Source organism: Pan troglodytes, chromosome 1 (genome assembly GCF_028858775.2).
Source record: "Pan troglodytes isolate AG18354 chromosome 1, NHGRI_mPanTro3-v2.0_pri, whole genome shotgun sequence".
NCBI lineage: Eukaryota > Metazoa > Chordata > Mammalia > Primates > Hominidae > Pan > Pan troglodytes.
In genome coordinates this window covers 107,225,430-107,244,507 of record NC_072398.2, presented here as the reverse complement: position 1 = coordinate 107,244,507, position 19,078 = coordinate 107,225,430, and positions in this window count along the sequence as shown.

The following is a 19,078-nucleotide window of genomic DNA, read 5'->3' as shown; positions in this document are numbered from 1 at the left end:
GTGGCTATACCATGTATGTTTGTACTTTCACTTATTATTGGACATTTCTATCATTCCGCGTTTGGGCTATTATGAAGAAACTATCATGAGCATCCATACGTGGCAGGCCAGGTCTCACTAACACAGGCCTCCCTAACAACTGTTTCAGTACCGACTGAGTGGTTCAATTAAATATTAAGAGGAAAAAAAAAAAAAAGAAGCCAGTGCCCTTATACAAAGGCTGGAATGTAACAAAAGCCCACCAAGAGTTTTGCCTAGGTTTTTCCTGGGCCTTAAAGCATGACGAAATAACGAAGGCATTCTTAACAGGAGCCATTTAGTATTAAACGAGTTTTATTGGGGGTCTGAAGAAACTCCCCAGGCCTCCACAAACAAGTTTACTGGAGATCTGAAGGGACTCTCCAAACCTCTGTGATTTAGCAGGAGACAAGATGAGGGCCCCCAGCACCTAGACCCATTTAGATTAAGTGAATTTAACTGAGGTTCCAGAGGAAGGTCTTCAGGACTCAGACTTAGTTATAGATTAAAAGAAGTTAATCACTTATGTATTTAGATGAATGCACACTTCCACATACACATATAGCTTAGAAGGTACATTAGCTCAGGAAAACTTTCCAATTTTGAGTTGGTCTGGTGATAATTTCCAGGCCGTTTCCCTGTAACCAGTTGCAGAAGTCAAAACTCTCTTCCTCCCCAGTTCATCTGTGTCTCGTTACTGAGCCACGAGAAATAGCAGCCCGCCCCTCAGGTTGGTCTGGAAACACACATACAGATCATTGTGCAGACACAGTGTGTAAACTCCCAGGAATGGAATGACTGTCCATCTGATTGGTATATGTTTAACCTTTAAGAAACTGTTAGATTTTCAGAGTTGTACCATTTTTCATTCCTACAAGTATAAGACTTCCAAGTGCTTTATATCCTCACCAACATGTGCTATTTTTAGCCTTTCTAGTTTTAGCCATTCTCATGGATATGTACTGGCATCTCGTTGTATTGATTGATCTCCCTGATGACTAAATAGTGGAGCATTTTTCCTATGCTAATTTACCATTCATGTATCTTCTTTTCTGAAGTTATCTATTCAAGTCTTTTGAGAAACTGTTTCATTGTGTTGTTTATCTTATCAGACAGCAATATATATATATTCTATATGTATAATATATATAGTATATATGTATAGTATATATATATATACACACACTCTATAAAAACCCTTTGTTGGAGATAAATGTGATATCTCCTATATTGTGGCTTCTTTTTATGTTCTCTTAATGTTCCCTATTTGGAGAACGATAATCTTCAAAAAGGTGAATATATATACACACACACATATATGTGTGAGTGTGTGTGGGTGGGTGGGTGTGTATACATACATATATGTCCTAGGAATCATTAATTAGACATATATGTGAGTATCTATTTCTGTAAACTTCTAACAAATATATTGAAATATAACTTACATGCAATTGAGATGCATTAAAGTGTATAATCATTAAAGTATATAATTAAAGTGTGTAATTTTAGGAGTTTGAGCACAGTATACACGAGTCAAAGAGAAAGGACAGAAAATACTAAGTATGGCTCAGCATATGTGGTCTATCTTGGTGAATGTTTTATGTGAGTTTGAGAAGAGTTATTTGTTAGCCGTTCTTAGACGTATTTTGCTTAAATGTCAACTTGGCTAACTTCTGTCATTGATCGTGTGAATTAATTTTGTTCTAGTGGGCAGTAAAATTACTGTCTGATCACATTGGACTTACGTGGACTTGGTTTATGTTTTATTACAGTGGATTCACGGAAAGCCCACAGCATTTCCCAAGACCCTCTAATTTGGCAGGACTCAATCACCAATCCACCACTTTGTGGATTTTGACAGGGTTTGGTTTTAGGCTTTACTAGGGCTGGTCTAGAATAGGCCTTATTGTAAAGCATGACATTTATTAGTAAAGCACAGCCATTCTAGTGTCTCAGTTGGATACCTGGGTGCTAATGAGGTGTGCATGAGTTCTTCCCACCTTGGATGGCAGAACCCCACCATCCATTCCCCAACCCTCCTCCACCACAAGTACCTCTAGTCCAAACTCAGTTTTATAGCAGCCACTCCTGTGTTAAACCTGTTAGTCTTATTCTTGTGCAGGTACAGTCCTGTCCTTGATAAGTATGCATATGGAACCCCACATGGACTTCGAGAGCTCCCCCTCTGAACAGCTGTCTCCTATTGGTGCCCTGCCCTGCAGATTGCAATTTCTTCACTGGCCTTGAACTCTGATCTCTGCCTTCTCAGCTCAGTGGAGCTGCCCTGCTGTGAGAGGACTCTAGCCCACTGTGCAGCTGCTGACAAATTCTCCCCAAAGAACTAGGAAATCACGGGGTTTCCCCCTTAAGTTTTCTATTGTACTGTCTGTTGTCCACTGTCTGAAAACAATTTTATGGTTGTTTATGGAGGCAGGATTAGTCTGATCTGATTTATTCTAACAGACACAAGCAGAAATGTTATACTCTTTTAATTACTCTGTCTTTAGAATATTAGACAGAATCCTAAGATGACCCCCAGTGATCTTTGCTCTTATATAATCACTTCTTCCTGAGTGTAGACAAAGTCAGTGATATCACTCCTGTGATTCTGTTACAATTTATGGCAAAGACAAGTCAGCAGATGTAATCGAGATCCCAAATCAGTCAAATCTAAGATAGAGATTATCTTATGAGCTTGACATAATGAAGATGAGTTCCTTGGAGGGACTGAGGTCTTCCTGGAGACATGTGAAGTGCAGGAGGGTTTCCATGCAGGGCGATTCTCTCTGCTGGCTGGAGGAAGCATGCACTGGGAACGTGGGAGGCCTCTAGGAGCAGCGAGAGGCCCCTGGCTGACAGCCAGCAAGAAAACAGAGATCTCAGTCCTACAGTCACAAGGAACTGAACTCAGTTGACAACCTGAGGAAACTTGAGAGGAAGTTCTTCCCCAGAACCTCCAGAAAGAAACCCAGCCTAATTTCAGCCTTTGAGGCCCAGAGAAGAAGACCCAGCTAATCCAGGCCTGAACTTCTGATTTGTGGACACTGCAAGAAAGTAAATCATTGTTATTTTAAGTCTCTAAAGCTTGCAGTAATTTGGTATGCAGCAATAGAAAATTAATACAAGTAAAACAGAGAAGACTTTGGAGTGGGGACAAGAATGAAATAGTGGGAGAGGGATGCCTGTATGCTGACATGGTTGATGCCTGTACGGTTGAATTGGGTCTACCATTCTTCATCTAATTAGATATGTTCTATTAAGGTGCATAGCTATACACAAATATTGGTACTAGGTGAATCCAGAGGAATAAGATATTGCATTCTTGAGAGCAGACGAGAACATCCTGAATTTGGGGTCACCGTATCATAAGTTATATTATCAGGTCCCTCTGGGAAGGCCAGAGGAAGATTTACAGGATACACTTGTGACAACATTGAAGGCTTCTTTCTTCCCCAAAGGGACCCAATCTCCCCTCAGTTAAGAAGCTCCAAGTCTCTGAACTGGATGCAAGGTTATAAATTCCCACTATACTGACTCCATCAAGCTTCTGTCCTCAGAACTAGAGTTTATCAGTAAAAGATAGACTCATGGGAGTGTAGGCATTTATTCTCTTATTTTATATAAATCAGCTAATGTGCATGAACAAAACAGACTTTGAAGAAAGTCACAGTTGCCACAGGAAAACAGCTTCGACATCCTCATGTGTCATCATGGGTGTTCCGTTGGGAGGACTTGATATGAGGCTTTCCTCCTCATGGGCTAGTACAGATACAGGGGAAATGTCATCAAGTCCTTGATTCGGAGTGTAGCAGCTGGGGCTGTTGATTCGTTAGGCCTCCTGAAGCTGGAGATGCAAGTAGTGCATTTTCATGGCCACCACAGGTGCCCTTAGGTTAGCATTCTTCAGAGCCAGAACCCAAAAAGCCACAGAAGCTCTGAGTATTTCCCTTTCCTCAGTCACCCACACAAATGGCTTCAGGCCCTTCTGGGGAAGGCCTGGAGGAAGATTTACAGCATACACTTGTGGCAGCATTGAAGGCTTCACTCTTCCTCAAGGGATCCAATCTCCCCTCAGTCAAGAAGCTCCAGGTGTCTGAACTGGATGCCAGGTCATAAATTCCCACTATGGTGACTCCATCAGGTCTCTGTCCTCAGAACTAAAGCTTTTCTAATTATTACATAAGTTGATTTCTTAGTAGATTTCCCATCCATTACATTCCCAGACACCTCACGATGATTAGTAACCACCACATGTCCCTGCCTCTCAAGGAAATCCCTCTCACCTTGTTTCAAGACTGCTGAGTCCCACGGCCTGTCCTCTATTCTTCCAGAACGCTATTGTTCTCACTGACAGCAGGGAGGGCAAATCCATGCAGCATCTCCTGCCATGACCTCCAGTCTGCAGAGGAGAAGTGCCACAGGACCTTTACACACACGCCGCTGTTCCCATCACCTGTGCATTTCTTAACGCCTTGGTGAGGAGAATGTCTCTGGATCTTCCTTGGTAGGAGCTAAAGGAACAAAGGTAAATAATGCTATGGGACCCACTGAGAATTGGGGCTGTGGAAGAGTGGCCACTGAAGTAATAGACAGATGCAGCTATTGCTAGATACTCAGTGCCAGAGCACGGAGGGAGAGGAAAGAAATACAGACCTCACCTTCCTCTCACTTCCAGGCTCCATCAGGTGCCCCCCATTGCTAAACCTAACTAGAAGTGTGCACGCAGGGGAGCCAAGGATGCATTTTAGAAGGGACAAGCCCTGAGTGGCATAAGACAGGATGGAAATGAGTGGAGAGTGGATTTGTGGGAAGGAGGAGGGGATGTTATGGGGAAACAAAAGGAGAATACTAGCTAATAACGCTAGGTGACACTAATATCCCAAAGTCTGTGCTCGTATTCAGAAAAGAAAGCTCAGCATAAATCACTCAACCAGGAGTCAAGATATTGTTATTTTCAACTGTTGTTCCAACAGCTGTATTATAACGGGCCAGTTTATTTCACGCCTTTCTAGTTTGACCTAAGGTGCTATGTGGCATTGTGGCTGGCACAGCCTTGCTCAAATATGTGGTGAAGAGTATACAGAGACTATCAGGCTGAGGGAAGATGCAAGAGAATACAAGAGATGCTCACAGGGATCAACAGACCACACGGCTCCAGGGTCAGGGGCAGCATCAGCCACTGTCGGCTGCTCATTTTCCCATACAGAGCCCACAAGCCTCAGCCATGCTTTGCTTCTGCAAGATGCTTCTTCACCTTTTCAATAAACCTGCCTGAATTTAAGCTGACGGGGGTTTATTTCTCCTTCATCATAAAAGAAATTCTTCACCACAACAATCTCCAGTGAATTTTGGGCACAGCAGGCAGGCCCATCCCTGCTTCTCTTCCACTATCTCCCCTGTAGGTTGAAAAGGTGGAGGTACTGACACCTCCAAATGTTCCTCTGGCTCTGATATTCTGTGATTCTGGTTTCTTTTCGGCTACTTGTTTTTGGAAGCATGTATCCTAAGGCATCCAGTTGAACAAGCTTTGTCTACTGTGTCCAGTCATTCCTGGTGGTATTTCAGACAAAGACACTCTTGGGTTGCTCCACTCACAACCACTGAACCAATTCTATGACCATCCGTTTCATGGCCACATGTTTGCTCATTTTCTATGTACATAAAGGGAGGGGACAGACAGCAAACTTGCATGTTATAAATTGTATCATCTTAAAAAGGAAAAAGGCAACACTTTGCAATAAAACCTTAAGATGCAATAAATTTAAGCCTAACACAATAAAGAATGCCCATAAAATTCTTATCTAAAGAATGTTTAGAAAATTGGTGAACAAGGGACATCATCATTCGAAGTGATATGAAGAAACCTTCTCAGCTAAGCATACGGGCTAGATTAGAGAGAAAGGACCCATCTCTGCCCTGGAAAAACTACTGGTAGCATCTTTCAGAAAGCTCTCTGTGTTTGAGTACGCACCTTGATCCATAGGCTCACATTTGATCCCAACTGGTGGCTGCTTCTTGGCATTAACATTGGATTCCCAACCAGTAAGTCTTAGCAAGATCTGAGTTTCTCCAGGTATGATATTATTTTGTTTGACCATCCTTACCTTCAAGGGCCACCAAGAAGGAACAAATAATTTATTTACCTCCCCAAAGGAAAAGGTTTTACCAATGAGACATTTTCTCACCATGATCCCAAGGCCCCCTATGCCCTGTTCACTTGAGTGCCCTGTGTGGCCTGAGAGAAGCTCATGCTGGATACAGGGTTCTTTATATGATTAACCTCCTTTCTGAATTCCAGCTTCATGGTGGTGGTGATGACAGGTGTCCTGTATCCCATGCACATGTCCCTGAAGTCATCAGCCTGTCTCCAGTTAGAAAAAATTACATGTATATAGAGAGGCCTCTTTGGAAGCAGCAAAACCTTTCTCACCTTCATACAGTAATGGTTGGAATGTACAATAGTATAAACACTTTGGGAAAAAATGTCTGGCATATTCTTACAAAACTAAACAACTACTATTCTATGACTCAGTAATTCCTAAGCATTTATCCAAGAGAATTTAAAACATATGTCCAGAAAATGATTTATACAAGAATGTTCATAGCAGTTTTATTCATAATAGGAAAAACTGGAAATATTCAAGTAACTGTCAATACAAGAATGGATCAATAAACTGTGATACATTGATTCCATGGAATGGCTAAAAGAACAAACTGTTGATACATAAAACAACATGGATGAATCTCAAAAACATTTTGAATGCAATAGGAGCCATACGCAAAACAGTGTGAGAAAAATGATAAATAATAATGGTTTCAAGAAATGCAGAGCAGAGAGCCCAGAGGCAAAGACCCACAGGACGGAGGGTCGGTCCCAGGCTGTGGATCCTAACTAAGAAACTCCTGCTGGATTTTGCTCAGCTCCATTTCCAAACTATTTTGGGTCAGTGACTTCTTTATCCCCTCCATGTTCCCTCATTTTGAACCAGAATCACTGTAGTTGTTATTCTAGGTCTGTCCCGTCATTTCATATTAGGGGCAGATAAGCTGTTTGTTCAGTTTCACAGGTCGACAGAGGTAAGGGAATTATGTCAAGGATCTGTACTTAATGGACACTCTCAGAAGCCTCATTCACACCTGGTGTGGATGTTTTAGATGGAATTTTAAACTTTTGATCTGATGTGGTCTACATGACATTTTTCATGTTGAACTAATGCTTTAATGACATGAAATTTGGAAACCTTAGGGGAGAGGGTGAATGCATTTTGCAGATGGCGAAATGCCAGTGTCCTACTGTGGTACACGGAATTTCTGAAATGGTCCCCAAACATGCCACACCCTTGTCTCTAAAGCCTGTTAAGGTGATGAGACACCATTCCTGTGATTATGTTGTTATATGCCAGTTATATGACTTTAAGATGGTGAGGTTACTGCATGAACTGGATCTAATCACATCACTCCATACATGACAGAGCTTTGTGTGGCTGGTTGGAGAAGATGAAGTCAGAGAAGGTAGGAGCTTGAGAAGGATTCCATGAGTTGCTATTGGTTGAAAGATGGAACAGACAGGTAAGGAGGAAAGCAGGTGGCCTCTGGAGTCAGAGTGTCTCCCAGTTGACAGCCAGCACAGAAAAAGGGCCCTCAGTCCCCCACAAACAAGAATAGGAACTCTTTCAATATCTGTAGTGAACTTGGAAAAATAGCTTGAGCTCTAGAAAAAAAACACAGCCAGCCCATTCCTGGATTTTAGCCTCATATGACTGATCAGAGAACCAGCCGCTTCATTCCAGACTTCTGTGGTTTCAAACCACTGGTTTGTGGTAATGTGATAATAGGCAGCAAGAGAAAACTAGTACAGGTGCCTGTCTCTCCTCTTGAATTTCAATTTCAGATACATGGATGCTAACCCCTCTAAGAGAAAAAAATCAATCCATCAATCAGTCAATGAAAGAACTACAGTAAAAATATTGCCCTCACCTTTATGTGGCTGTTCCAGAGCCCTTGCCACCTGAAGAAGACAATCAGAGGTATTTCAGGCACTTGAGGAGTGTGGCTTTACTGTTATCAATCACATTTCTGAAAGAATAAAAATGGTTCAGGTCAGGCCGTGGCTCATGTCTGTAATCCTAGCACTTTGGGAGGCCAAGGCAGGTGGATCACTTGAGGTCAAGAGTTAAGAGACCAACCTGGCCAACATGGAGAAACCCTGTCTCTACTAAAAATACAAAAATCAGCCAGGTGTGGTGGCAGGTGCCTGTAATCCCAGCTATTCAGGAGGCTGAGGCAGGAGAATCACGTGAACCCAGGAGGTGGAGGTTGCAGTGAGCTGAGATCGTGCCATTGCATTTGAGCCCGAGGAACAGACCAATAACTCCATCTCAAAAAAATAAGATAAAATAAAATAAAGATGGTTCACTACTTAACTCCACATATTATTATGTGAAAACGTATCATCTCGATTTTAATAGCAGATTTTAAAAAATTCCTTTTCTTGTGCTCGCCAGACAAGGTTTGGTAACAAATACCAGTCACCAGCACAGATGAACCAGTTCAAGGAGAGCCATAAACAGGACTATTATGCTCCCCCAAAAACCATCCCTAGAATGCAATATCTTCTCTACTTGTCACAAAATGAACACAATAGTCCACTATAAAAAGTCCCAAACACAGGAAAATGTAAATATAATGAACTCTGCTTTCCGAATATTTATTCTATTCAGACCCAGACCCAGTCATGGGGACCAGGGATTAGGAAATGACTACAAAGAGGGTCAAGGGAATTTGGGGAAGTGACAAAATGTGCTAAAGTAGAACTCTGCTGATGGCTGCACAATTCGATAAATCAACTTACATCGAGTTGTACATTGACAATGGGTGACTTTTATAACAAGTAATTCTTTAAACGAACTTTTGGGTTTCTATTTCAACATGGAAAGAGCTAGGCAGTCATCACCTGTCCTCACAGCTAGAAAAAAGCTGAACAAACTGAAAGTCAACCCTTTTAGGGTGGACCAGAGAATTAAGGTCACAGGGAAAACTGCCACCCTAAAAATGAGAAACACAGGCTAACACACAAGGAGTCACAGCTCACAGGGAAGAGAAGCTACTGGGGACACAAGTGGGAGGAGCACTTTACTGGTATTGACAGATTACTAGAAGCTGAGGGTGGCCGGCTAGAGCATTAAAAACTCCTTGAAGACTAGACTAAGGGGGAATCTCACACATTTCCAAGTTTTACTACAATAATCTCAACCAGGTTCTCATGATGAAGTTCAGAAAAACTCCCTGAGGTTTGGCACTACCAACTTCAGGACTTACATTAAGCTACAGTAACCCAAATAGTGTGAAGTTGGTGAAAAGAGAAAACACACACAAATAGATGCATGGAAAAGAATACAGAGTTCAGAAGCAGGCCTACATAGAGTCCACTGATCTTCCATGGAGGTTTAGAGACAATTTAAAACAGCAAAGATAGCCTTTCCAACTAGTGGTACTAGAACAGCTGGACAACCATATGCAAAAAAATAAATAAATCCAGGTATGCATGTTATACCCTTTATAAAATAAATCTTACATGTAAATGTAAGGTACAAAACCATAAGAATCCTAGGAGATAACATAGGAGAAAATCTCAGGGATCCTGGGTTCAATGATGGCTTCTTAGATACAAAACCAAAAGCACAATCTAATAATGAAAAAAAATTAAGTTGAGCTTCATTAAAATTAAAAACTTCTGCTCTGTGAAAGACGCTGTGAAGAGAATGGAAATAGCAAGTCACAGACTGGCAGAAAATATTTACAAAATAATCTGATGGAAAAACTGCTGTCCAAAATATATGAAGAATTCTGAGAACCAAAGAACACAAAGCAAACAAAACAAAACAAAACAAAACAAAAAAAAGGTGAAAGATCTGAACACCTCATTAATAAGATATATAGATGGCAAACAAGCATACGAAAAAGATGCTCAAAATTATTTGTCATGAGGGAATTGCACATTAAAACAACAATGAGATATCACTGTAAACCTATTAGAATGGCTAAAATGCAAAAAGGTGAACACACCAAATGCTGTCAAAGATGAGGAGCAACCAGAACTCTCTACAGCTAGTGGAAATCAAAAGGGTACAGTCACTTTGGAAAACTTAAGTTCACTCAAAATCCTGCACATAAGTACTTACAGCAATTTTATCATAATTGTCAAAACTTGGAAGTACCCAAGATGTCTTTCACCAAGTGAATGAATAAACAAACTGTGTTGTAGCCATACAATGAAATCTGATTCAGTGATTTTACAAAACAAGCTATCAAGCCATGAAAAGATATGGAGGAACTTAAAGTACATAATGCTAGAAAGAAGCCAGTCTGGAAACCTACATACTGTACAATTCCAACTCTAGGACATTCTTGGAAATTCAAAAAGATAGTAGTAAAATGATGAGTGGTTGTCAGGGGTGGAGGAGAGGAGGAGGCATGAAACGGTGAAGCACAGGGAATTTTCAGCAGTGAAACTATTTTGCATGATGCTGTATTGGGGATTTAGGACATTATGTAATTGCCAAAACCGGTCATCTGTGAAACTCAAAGAATGAACTCTAATGTAAACTATGGACTTTAGTTGATAATGATGTATCAACAGAGGTTCATCAATTTTAACGAATGGACCACACTAATACAACATACTAATAGGGGAAATTGTGTGCTGGAGGACAGGGGAGTCTAGGAGAACTCTCTGTACTATCCACTCCATTTTTCTGTAAACCTAGAACTGTTCTAAAACATAATGTCTATTAATTTTTTTAAATTAGGATGCAGCAGCCCCATATCAAGGTTTTGGTGGCATCCTGTTATTGTGTGGTTAGCACTTGGCACTGAAGTGCACCAACCTGGAGTCAGAGCAGTTGGAGATTTCAACACTCATGCCATTTACCTCTAACCCTGGGGTGCCCCCAGAACACAGATAGCAGATCAGTTAGGTAGAAGCAGCCTCAGTGATCTAGACAGTGCAGGCTTCTGGTAAGGACAGGGACAAGCCATCTGGGCGGGCAGAACTTGGTGAAGACTAGGAACCAGTGAGACTCAGCAGCTGCCCCAGTGGCACCCACAAATCAAAGGAGGAGGAGGCTGGGAGGAGCTAAGGGCTGCAGGACGAGCTCCCTGCCTGCAAGACAGAAGCAGCTCCAGAGATTTTGGCAAATAATGTAGGTTTCAGTACAGTGTGGTCTATTCAAAAAAGTAGAGAGAATGAAAAGGAAAGAAAAAGAGCATGAGAGAGAAAGAAAAAGAAAAGAAGGAAGAAAGGAAAGAAGGGAGAGAGGGAGAAAAGGATCAAGGAAGGAAGGGAGGGAGGGAGGGAGGGAGGGAGGGAAAGACTAAAGAGAGAGAGAGAGTGGAAAGGAAGAAAGGAAAGAAGGAAGGAAAGAAATGAACAAATTTACATGAAGATGAGAACATCCAGGGGAATTTACACCATCAATATTTTCCATTAACAGGAACATGCTAACTAGTTATTAGAGAAAGACGCACTACTGTAAAACCATATACTGTTTCCATGGGGTACAACCCCTTCCTCTTCCTCTCAAACACATTGTGTCTCTGGTCCACTGTTGCCAGAGACACTGAGTCTTGTCTTTGGATAAGTTCTGGTGCCCAAAAGAATGAGATGAGACAGTGGACCCCAGAATACCAGGCCACGATCTTTCCTGCTGCTCCTTGTCCATTCCAGAAGCTGCCCGGCTGCAGGTGGGGGCCTCAGCCCCTGGGTCTGACATCGTCCATTTGTCATTCTCACTAGACTTCTCTCCTTGCACTGGCTCCCACTCCCCCAGGACCTGGTGGACGGCCACGTGAGAAGGACACAAACAGGCCATGCCCCTTTCTTTCTCCCCCTCTCAATGCCTGCAGTGGTGGGGTAGTAAACTGAGATTTACTCATTATGGGGCCTCTAGCCCAGACCAGGGCCTGGTACCTAATAGTCACCCCAAGAATGCTCAGTGAAAGAAGGTGTCCACCACAAGGTCCTGGGGAACCAAGAATTCCACTGTGGCCCATCAATTCTGGAATGGGAGATGGGAATGGCCTTCAAAAGTGGCCACTCTTTTAACCCATTATACTGGCAACTGAGCCATGTTTCCCCATCCTGGACACATCTAGAGGGCACTGCCTAAAACCACACACATCTACCCACCCAGGACAGTGCAGGGGCCTTAGCCTGGGGGATGCGGGTGGACAGGGAGGGGGTGAGCCATGAAAGCTGAAGAGGAGAAAGCAGGTGAAAGAGGACAGCAGGGTGGAAACAGAGACAGAAATGGGGGCAGAGAATGGGGGGTGAGAGGGGAAGAGAGAGGAGAGGGATGCATATCTAGCTACCAAGGAAAAGTCCTGAAGAGAACATGTCCTCTCCTGAAGTAAAATCACTTTCACCCGACCATGGCACTGCAAGTCCAGGGCGGCACACGCTGTGAATATTTGTTCATTCATTTAACAAATATTTATTTAATATCTGTTTGATGCCAGGCAAGGCCCTGCGATGTTTAGGGCCCTTGGCATCTTCCCTTCACATCTGAGTCATAATAGAAAGAGGACTCTCTGACACCATCGAGCTGGCAGTGCCTCAGGATTTTTACCTGTTGGATCTGGCAGCTCTTCATGTCGGCCCACACCATGTGAGGCTGCTCTTGGTGCACTGAATGGGTAAGTTTCTACATCGGTGCCTCGGAGAGTCCACTGGAAGCCCTGGACAGTGGGAGTCGGTGGCACCCCCAGTGTGGAGGCCAAGAGCACACAGCACTGAAGCTCCAGACATCCTCAGGAGAATGATAAGGGACAATCTGCTCATGAGAGCCTGGGTCACCAGGAACCTTTGCCTGGGTCTATACAGGATTTGCCTTCAGAATGCCTATGAGATAAAAGAGAGAAATCAAGGTTAACATTGAGATTTGGGGCTTGGGCAACTTGAAGGGTGGAGCTGCCATTTACCGAGACTGGGAAGACCCAGGCAGGAGCAGATTGAAAGGTGGTGGGGAACTAGAGTTGGTTGGGTTTCTGTCATATGTAATCAACAGTCCTCACCAGCCTGTGCAACATAGTAAGACCCCATCTCTGAAAATAAAAAATGAAAAATTAGCCGAGCATGGTGGCGCACACTTGCACTCTCAGCTACTCGGGAGGCTGAGGCAGGAGGATTCCTTGAGCCTTGAGTTAGAGGTTAGTGAGCTATGATGGCACCACTGCATTCCAGCCTGGGGGGAAAAAAATAGAGTCCTGACTAAATATTTGAGTAGCCAGGGAAGTTTTCACAAAGTAAGGAATATTTGAGGTAGATCTTAGTGAACAAGAATTCGATTCTTTCTGTTAGGGAATTAAGAGTGTGTGGGTGTAGTTAATGCTTCTTTGGAATCTCATCTACTGGTCTATCTGGTCTATCTGTACACGTATATTCTACAGGCTGTCTCACTGAGCTTTCACTAGGTTATGCTGCAGTAACAAAAGCCCCAAAATCTTAGCAGCTACACATACAAAGGTTTATTTTTCATTGGCATTTCCTTTTATGGCAGGTTGACTATGATTCTGCTCTATACAAGCTATTTTATTTGTTAGATGGTGAAAACCGTGACACTTGGAGATTGCTGAATATGGTATTAGTATGTTCATTCATTCATTCATTTAACAAATATTTATTCAATATCTGTTTCATGCCAGGCAAGGTCAAGTACTGAGAATACAGTGGTGAATAAAAGAAACAAAATCTCTAATTTCCAGGAGCTTATATTGAAAATGAGATTGAACACATACAAAAAAAAATAACAATAATGAATACTATATTTACAAATAATAGCTGTAAGAGATTTTAGTACCTGTTTTAAATTAGAAAAATATAAAAATTATTAAAACTAAAATGGCCAGATGTGATGGCTCACACCTGTAATCCCAACACTTTGGGATGCCAAGGTGGGACAATCAACTGAGCCCAAGTGTTTGAAACTAGTCTGGGCACCACAGGAAGACCCTGTCTACAAAAAATAAAAAATTAGCTGGGCATGGTGATGCATGCTGTAATCCCAGCACTTTGGGAGGCTGAAGCAAGCAGACTACTTGAGCCCAAGGGTTTGAGACCAACCTGGGAAACATGTTGAATCCCCATCTCTACAGAAAATACAAAAATTAGCCAGGCATGGTGGCACACGCCTATAGTCGCAGCTACTCAGGAGGCTGAGGCAGGAGGATTGCTTGAGCCAGGAGGTGGAGGTTGCAGTGAGCTGAGATTATGCCAACACACTTCAGCCTGGGCAACAGAGTAAGACCCTGTCTGAAAAAAAAATGCAAAAACTAAAATAAAATTGCTATAAGGTTAATATAGAAAAGTGTGTTCATATTCTTAGGCTAGGCATTGATTTCTTTTTTCTTTCTTTCTTTCTTTTTGGTACAAGACAGAGTCTTGCTCTGTCAACCAGGCTGGAGTACAGTAGTGTAATCTCGGCTCACTGCAACCTCCGCCTCCTGGGTTCAAGCAATTCTCCTGCTTCAGCCTCCTGAGTAGCTGGGATTACAGGTGCCCGCCACCACATCCAGCTAATTTTTGTATTTTTAGTAGAGACGGGGTTTCACCATGTTGGCCAGGCTGGCTTCATACTCCTGACCTCGTGATCCACCTGCCTAGGCCTCCCACAGTGCTGGGATTACAGGCATGAGCCACCGCACCTGGCCAGGCATTGATTTCTTAAACAGGACACAATAAGCAGTAACCATAAAGGAAAAGATTGATAAAGTATATTTCATTAAAATTAAGATACTCTGGCCAGGTGCGGTAGCTCATGCCTATAATCCCAACACTTTGGGAGGCCGAGGCAGGTGTATCACTTGAGCCCAGGAATTCCGTATCGGGCTATGCAACATGGCAAAACCCCATGTCCAGTAAAAATACAAAAAACAGCTGAGCATGGTAGTGGTCTCCTGTAGGTCCCAGCTACTTGGGGACTGAGGCAGGAGCATCACCTGAGCCTTGGGAGGTTGAGGTTGCACTAAGCTGTGATTGTACCACTGTACTCCAGCCTGGGCAACAGAGTGAGATCTTGTCTCAAAAAGAAAAAAAATTAGAGAATCTCCATTCATGAAAAAACATCATTAAAAGAGTGAAAACGCAAGCTGCAGATTGAAAAAAGAGAAATGCAATCCATATATATCCTAGAAAGGATGCATATCCAGAATAAAGCATTACAAATCAACGGAAAAGCATATCAATGAAAACTGGATAAAAAGATTTAACAGGCACTTCATAAAAGAGGACATATAAATGGCAATAAAAGATACTCAATCTCAATACCAGGAAAATGGAAGTTGAAACCGCATTGATATATTACTGCACCTCTACTAGAATAACAAAATAATTTTTAACTGACAAGCATCAGCAAGGATGTGGGGTAACTGGAATATTCCCTGCTAACTGATAAAACACTTTGGGAAAATGTTCAGCCATATGTAATACTAAAGTTTTATCATTCATATAGCTCTAAAACCAACAATGCCACTTCTACATATATACCCCAATATAGTAATGTTCTATTTCTTAATCTGTGGTGGTTCATTTAGTAAAAACTCATGACCTGTACTTTTTTTTTTTTTTTTTTTTGAGGCAGGGTTGCACTCTGCCATCCAGGCCAGAGTGCACTGGCACGATCACTGCTCACTGCAATCTCAACCTCCCGGGCTCTGTTGACCACACACAGCTAATTTTTGTATTTTTAGTAGAGATGGCATTTTGCCACGTTGCCCAGGCTGGTCTGGAACTCCTGGGCTCAAGTGATCCGCCCACCTTGGTCTCCCGAAATGCTGGAATTACAGGTGTGATCTACCACGCCCAGATCACCTGCACGTTTAAAATTGTGAACTTCTGTATACTTCAGTAACTTTTCGAAGATTTCTTTGACACAAAGTTCTCAGAAATCTTAAAGCAAGCATTTTAGAATAGAAAAAAAAAGAGCTTTTGGTTCACTGGTGAAATTTTACTAATTAAATTTAAAAACAAAAAGAAAGCTATTAATGCATAACAGCTCAGAACAAAGATTAAAAACCACCAGCACATCAGTTTTCCTTAACTTCGTGAAGCAGTGGGATTCATTCTTTCGGCAAAGAAAGGATGAACAACACTGTAACTCAAAGAAAAGATACCACTGCAAGAAAAGGCTTTTTTTTTTTTTTTTTTAGAGGGAGTCTCGCTCTGTCACCCAGGCTGGAGTGCAGTGACAAGATATCTCCGCTCACTGCAACCTCCGCCTCCCAGGTTCAAGCGAGTCTCCTGCCTCAGCCTCCCGAGTAGCTGGGACTACAGGCGCCCGCCACCACGCCCGGCTAATTTTTTGTATTTTCAGTAGAGACGGGGTTTCACTGTGTTAGCCAGGATGGTCTCAATCTCCTGACCTCATGATCTGCCCGCGTCGGCCTCTTAAAGTGCTTCTTTTCGAAAGCAGCTCCACCAGCAAAAGGTAGGAGGAAAGCGAGGAAACCATTCCTCGCTTGGTTAACTCTTGGGTGAAAGGACGCCAAATGAGATGATCTAAGAAGCCTCAAGGAAAGACAGACAGACACAGAAAAATCACAGCAACTCTTTGGACTGCAAACACCAACACCACAGTCCAACCTACCAGAAATCCTGTGGTGAATTTGAGGCTTGCCCCGCTAGTCATGAGGTGATTCAGTGATCGCTACAAACGCTCCTCACATGCATCCTGGACCTGGCACACCTGGCTTGCCCATCACCAGCCTGGAGACACCGCCAGGAGCAGAATCCCGGAGGCCAATAAAGACCCCAACTTTGCAAGTCAGGGGCGCGAGCGCTCTTGCACCTCAAGTTCCCAGAAGGAACGGCCTCGAGGGTGGGATGCGAAGTCAGTGTGCTCCACTGGACTTCCGAAGACGTGCCCCCGAAGCTGCTCCGTCCCTCCACCCCCTGGGATGCCACAGAACACCCGCCAGGGAGTTTCTTCCCCAGCGCCCACGAGAGGAGGGCTGCGGGCTGCAGCGGCAGGCGAGGAATCAAGCGCAGGGAACTTAGGCCCCGGCGGAGCCCTGCGGAGCCCGGCAGCGCCCGGCGCAACCGCCCCGCTCGCGTAACAAAACTTGCGGCGGCCCAGCGCGCCGCGCCTCAGCCCAGCTGTGCGCCCGCAGGTCCCAGACTCACCTCCCGCCCGGCCTGGCGCGGCGCCCTCACCTCCGGAACGCTGGGTGGACTTCGCAGTAAACTTGAACTTCCCATCCAGGCTGCAGCCGTGCCGCCGTACCTCGGCCCCGCTCCTGGCGCCGCAGGTCGCCCGTCCCGCGTTCCCAAAATCACCAGGCTCACTCAGAAGCTCAGGCAGCCTCGCGACCCTCACCTACCCCTCCCAGCACCGCCGCTATCTCAACCGCCGCCCAGCAACTTGCTTGCGGCCCGCTGGCTCCTCAGGGTCCGGCTGGGCCGCGTCAGGAGAGCCCAAGGCACAGGCGCAGCGGGGCCTTAAAGGGACCCGGCTGCCTCTACCGCACAACGGGTTCGGGCCGCGGGCCGAGAAAAGGAGTAATGGAGGACGGAGCGCAGCGGGGGCGGGAAAAATCCCTCTCTCCCCTCTGCCTCTCTTTCAAAGCACCAGCCCTTGACCCTGCAATTCGCCGATTTCCCCGGCCACTTGAACCGCCCCTGCCAGGTTAAAGAGGCGGGAGACACACCCCCTCGGAAGCCCGGAGCGACCCCGCGTTTAGGACTGCAGGCTTCGCGTTGCCGCACCGCCCCATAGTCTGACTTCCGGGGTCGGCCCGCAGCGCAGACGCACAGGAGTCGGAAGGCAGCCCCCAGCTCCCGCGAGAGGTGGCCTTAGGTCACTCGCAAAAACAATAACCAACGTGTCAATGGCACTTGTATTTATTTTCTAATTTAAATTTATAACAGATTTCGCAGATGGGCTTCCACTGAAATAAGCCTTTGAGAAAAAGAAAAACTTTTTTTTTAACAAGATTAGGAAATACCAAGAAATATGAAGTAAAGCCATGCCATCTACCCAGCTAAAAACTTTGAAAACTTGAAATTTTATCTAAGGCAAATGTTTGCATAATTTTAAGTCGTGCCATTATTTAAAGTCAATTTCAATTAACAATTTCATTGCAACTAAATACATCTTCTATAAGAAAACTAAGATACATCCCTGATAATCTACCTTTCTCCTCCTATATTCCGTCCATCAGCAAATCCTACTGGTTTTTACCTTCCAAACTTTCCTTGAATCTGTCCTCTTCTACCTCCTCCATCACCACCCTAGTCTAGGCTACCTTCACCTGGGGAGTGGGGGTGGAGGGACTACTGACCTAGTCTCCTTGTGGTTTACCCATAGCCCCTTTATCGCCTCTCTAATCTCAACACAACAGGCAGAGTGGCTTTTTCAAAATGTAATGTGACCCTGTCACTTCCCAGCCCAAACCACTTAAACACCTTCCCATTCTCTTAGACAAAACCTCCTAACTAACCAAGCCCTGAATGGCCAGGCGCTTTGCCCACCTCTCCATGTCTTCTTATAGGTCAGACCAATTCCATCCTGCTCTCTCTGCTTCAGCCAAACTGGCCTCTTTTACTCCCTATTTACTCAGCTTCCTGGACTCCACAGAGCTTTTGCTCATGCTTTGCTCTGTGCCTGAAGATTCTTCCAACCCTCATCCTTCTGACGACAGCTGTAGTCTCCACCTCTGAGAGGCAACTTCTGACCTCCCTACGGTGGTCCCTTACTCCCATCACATTGCATAAAACTGTAATTGAGTGGTTATATTGGGGAATCTACCATCAGCTCCGTAAGTCCAGGATTTGGTTTTGTTTGGCTCATGGTTGTATTTCCACGTTTGTGAAATACATATTTGTTCCTAAATGAGAATCATAGATGCTAGAAGTTGAAGTAAATTTGGCATAAAGTCAGAGAAAGGTAAAATGTCACAATCTGATATTTGGAGGCAGAATCTAAAAACTTCAGTTATATTAAAACTGATTTTATATCGTTTTAGGCTGGATTGTTGCAGGGACTCTTTGGGTAATCTTTAAAACTGA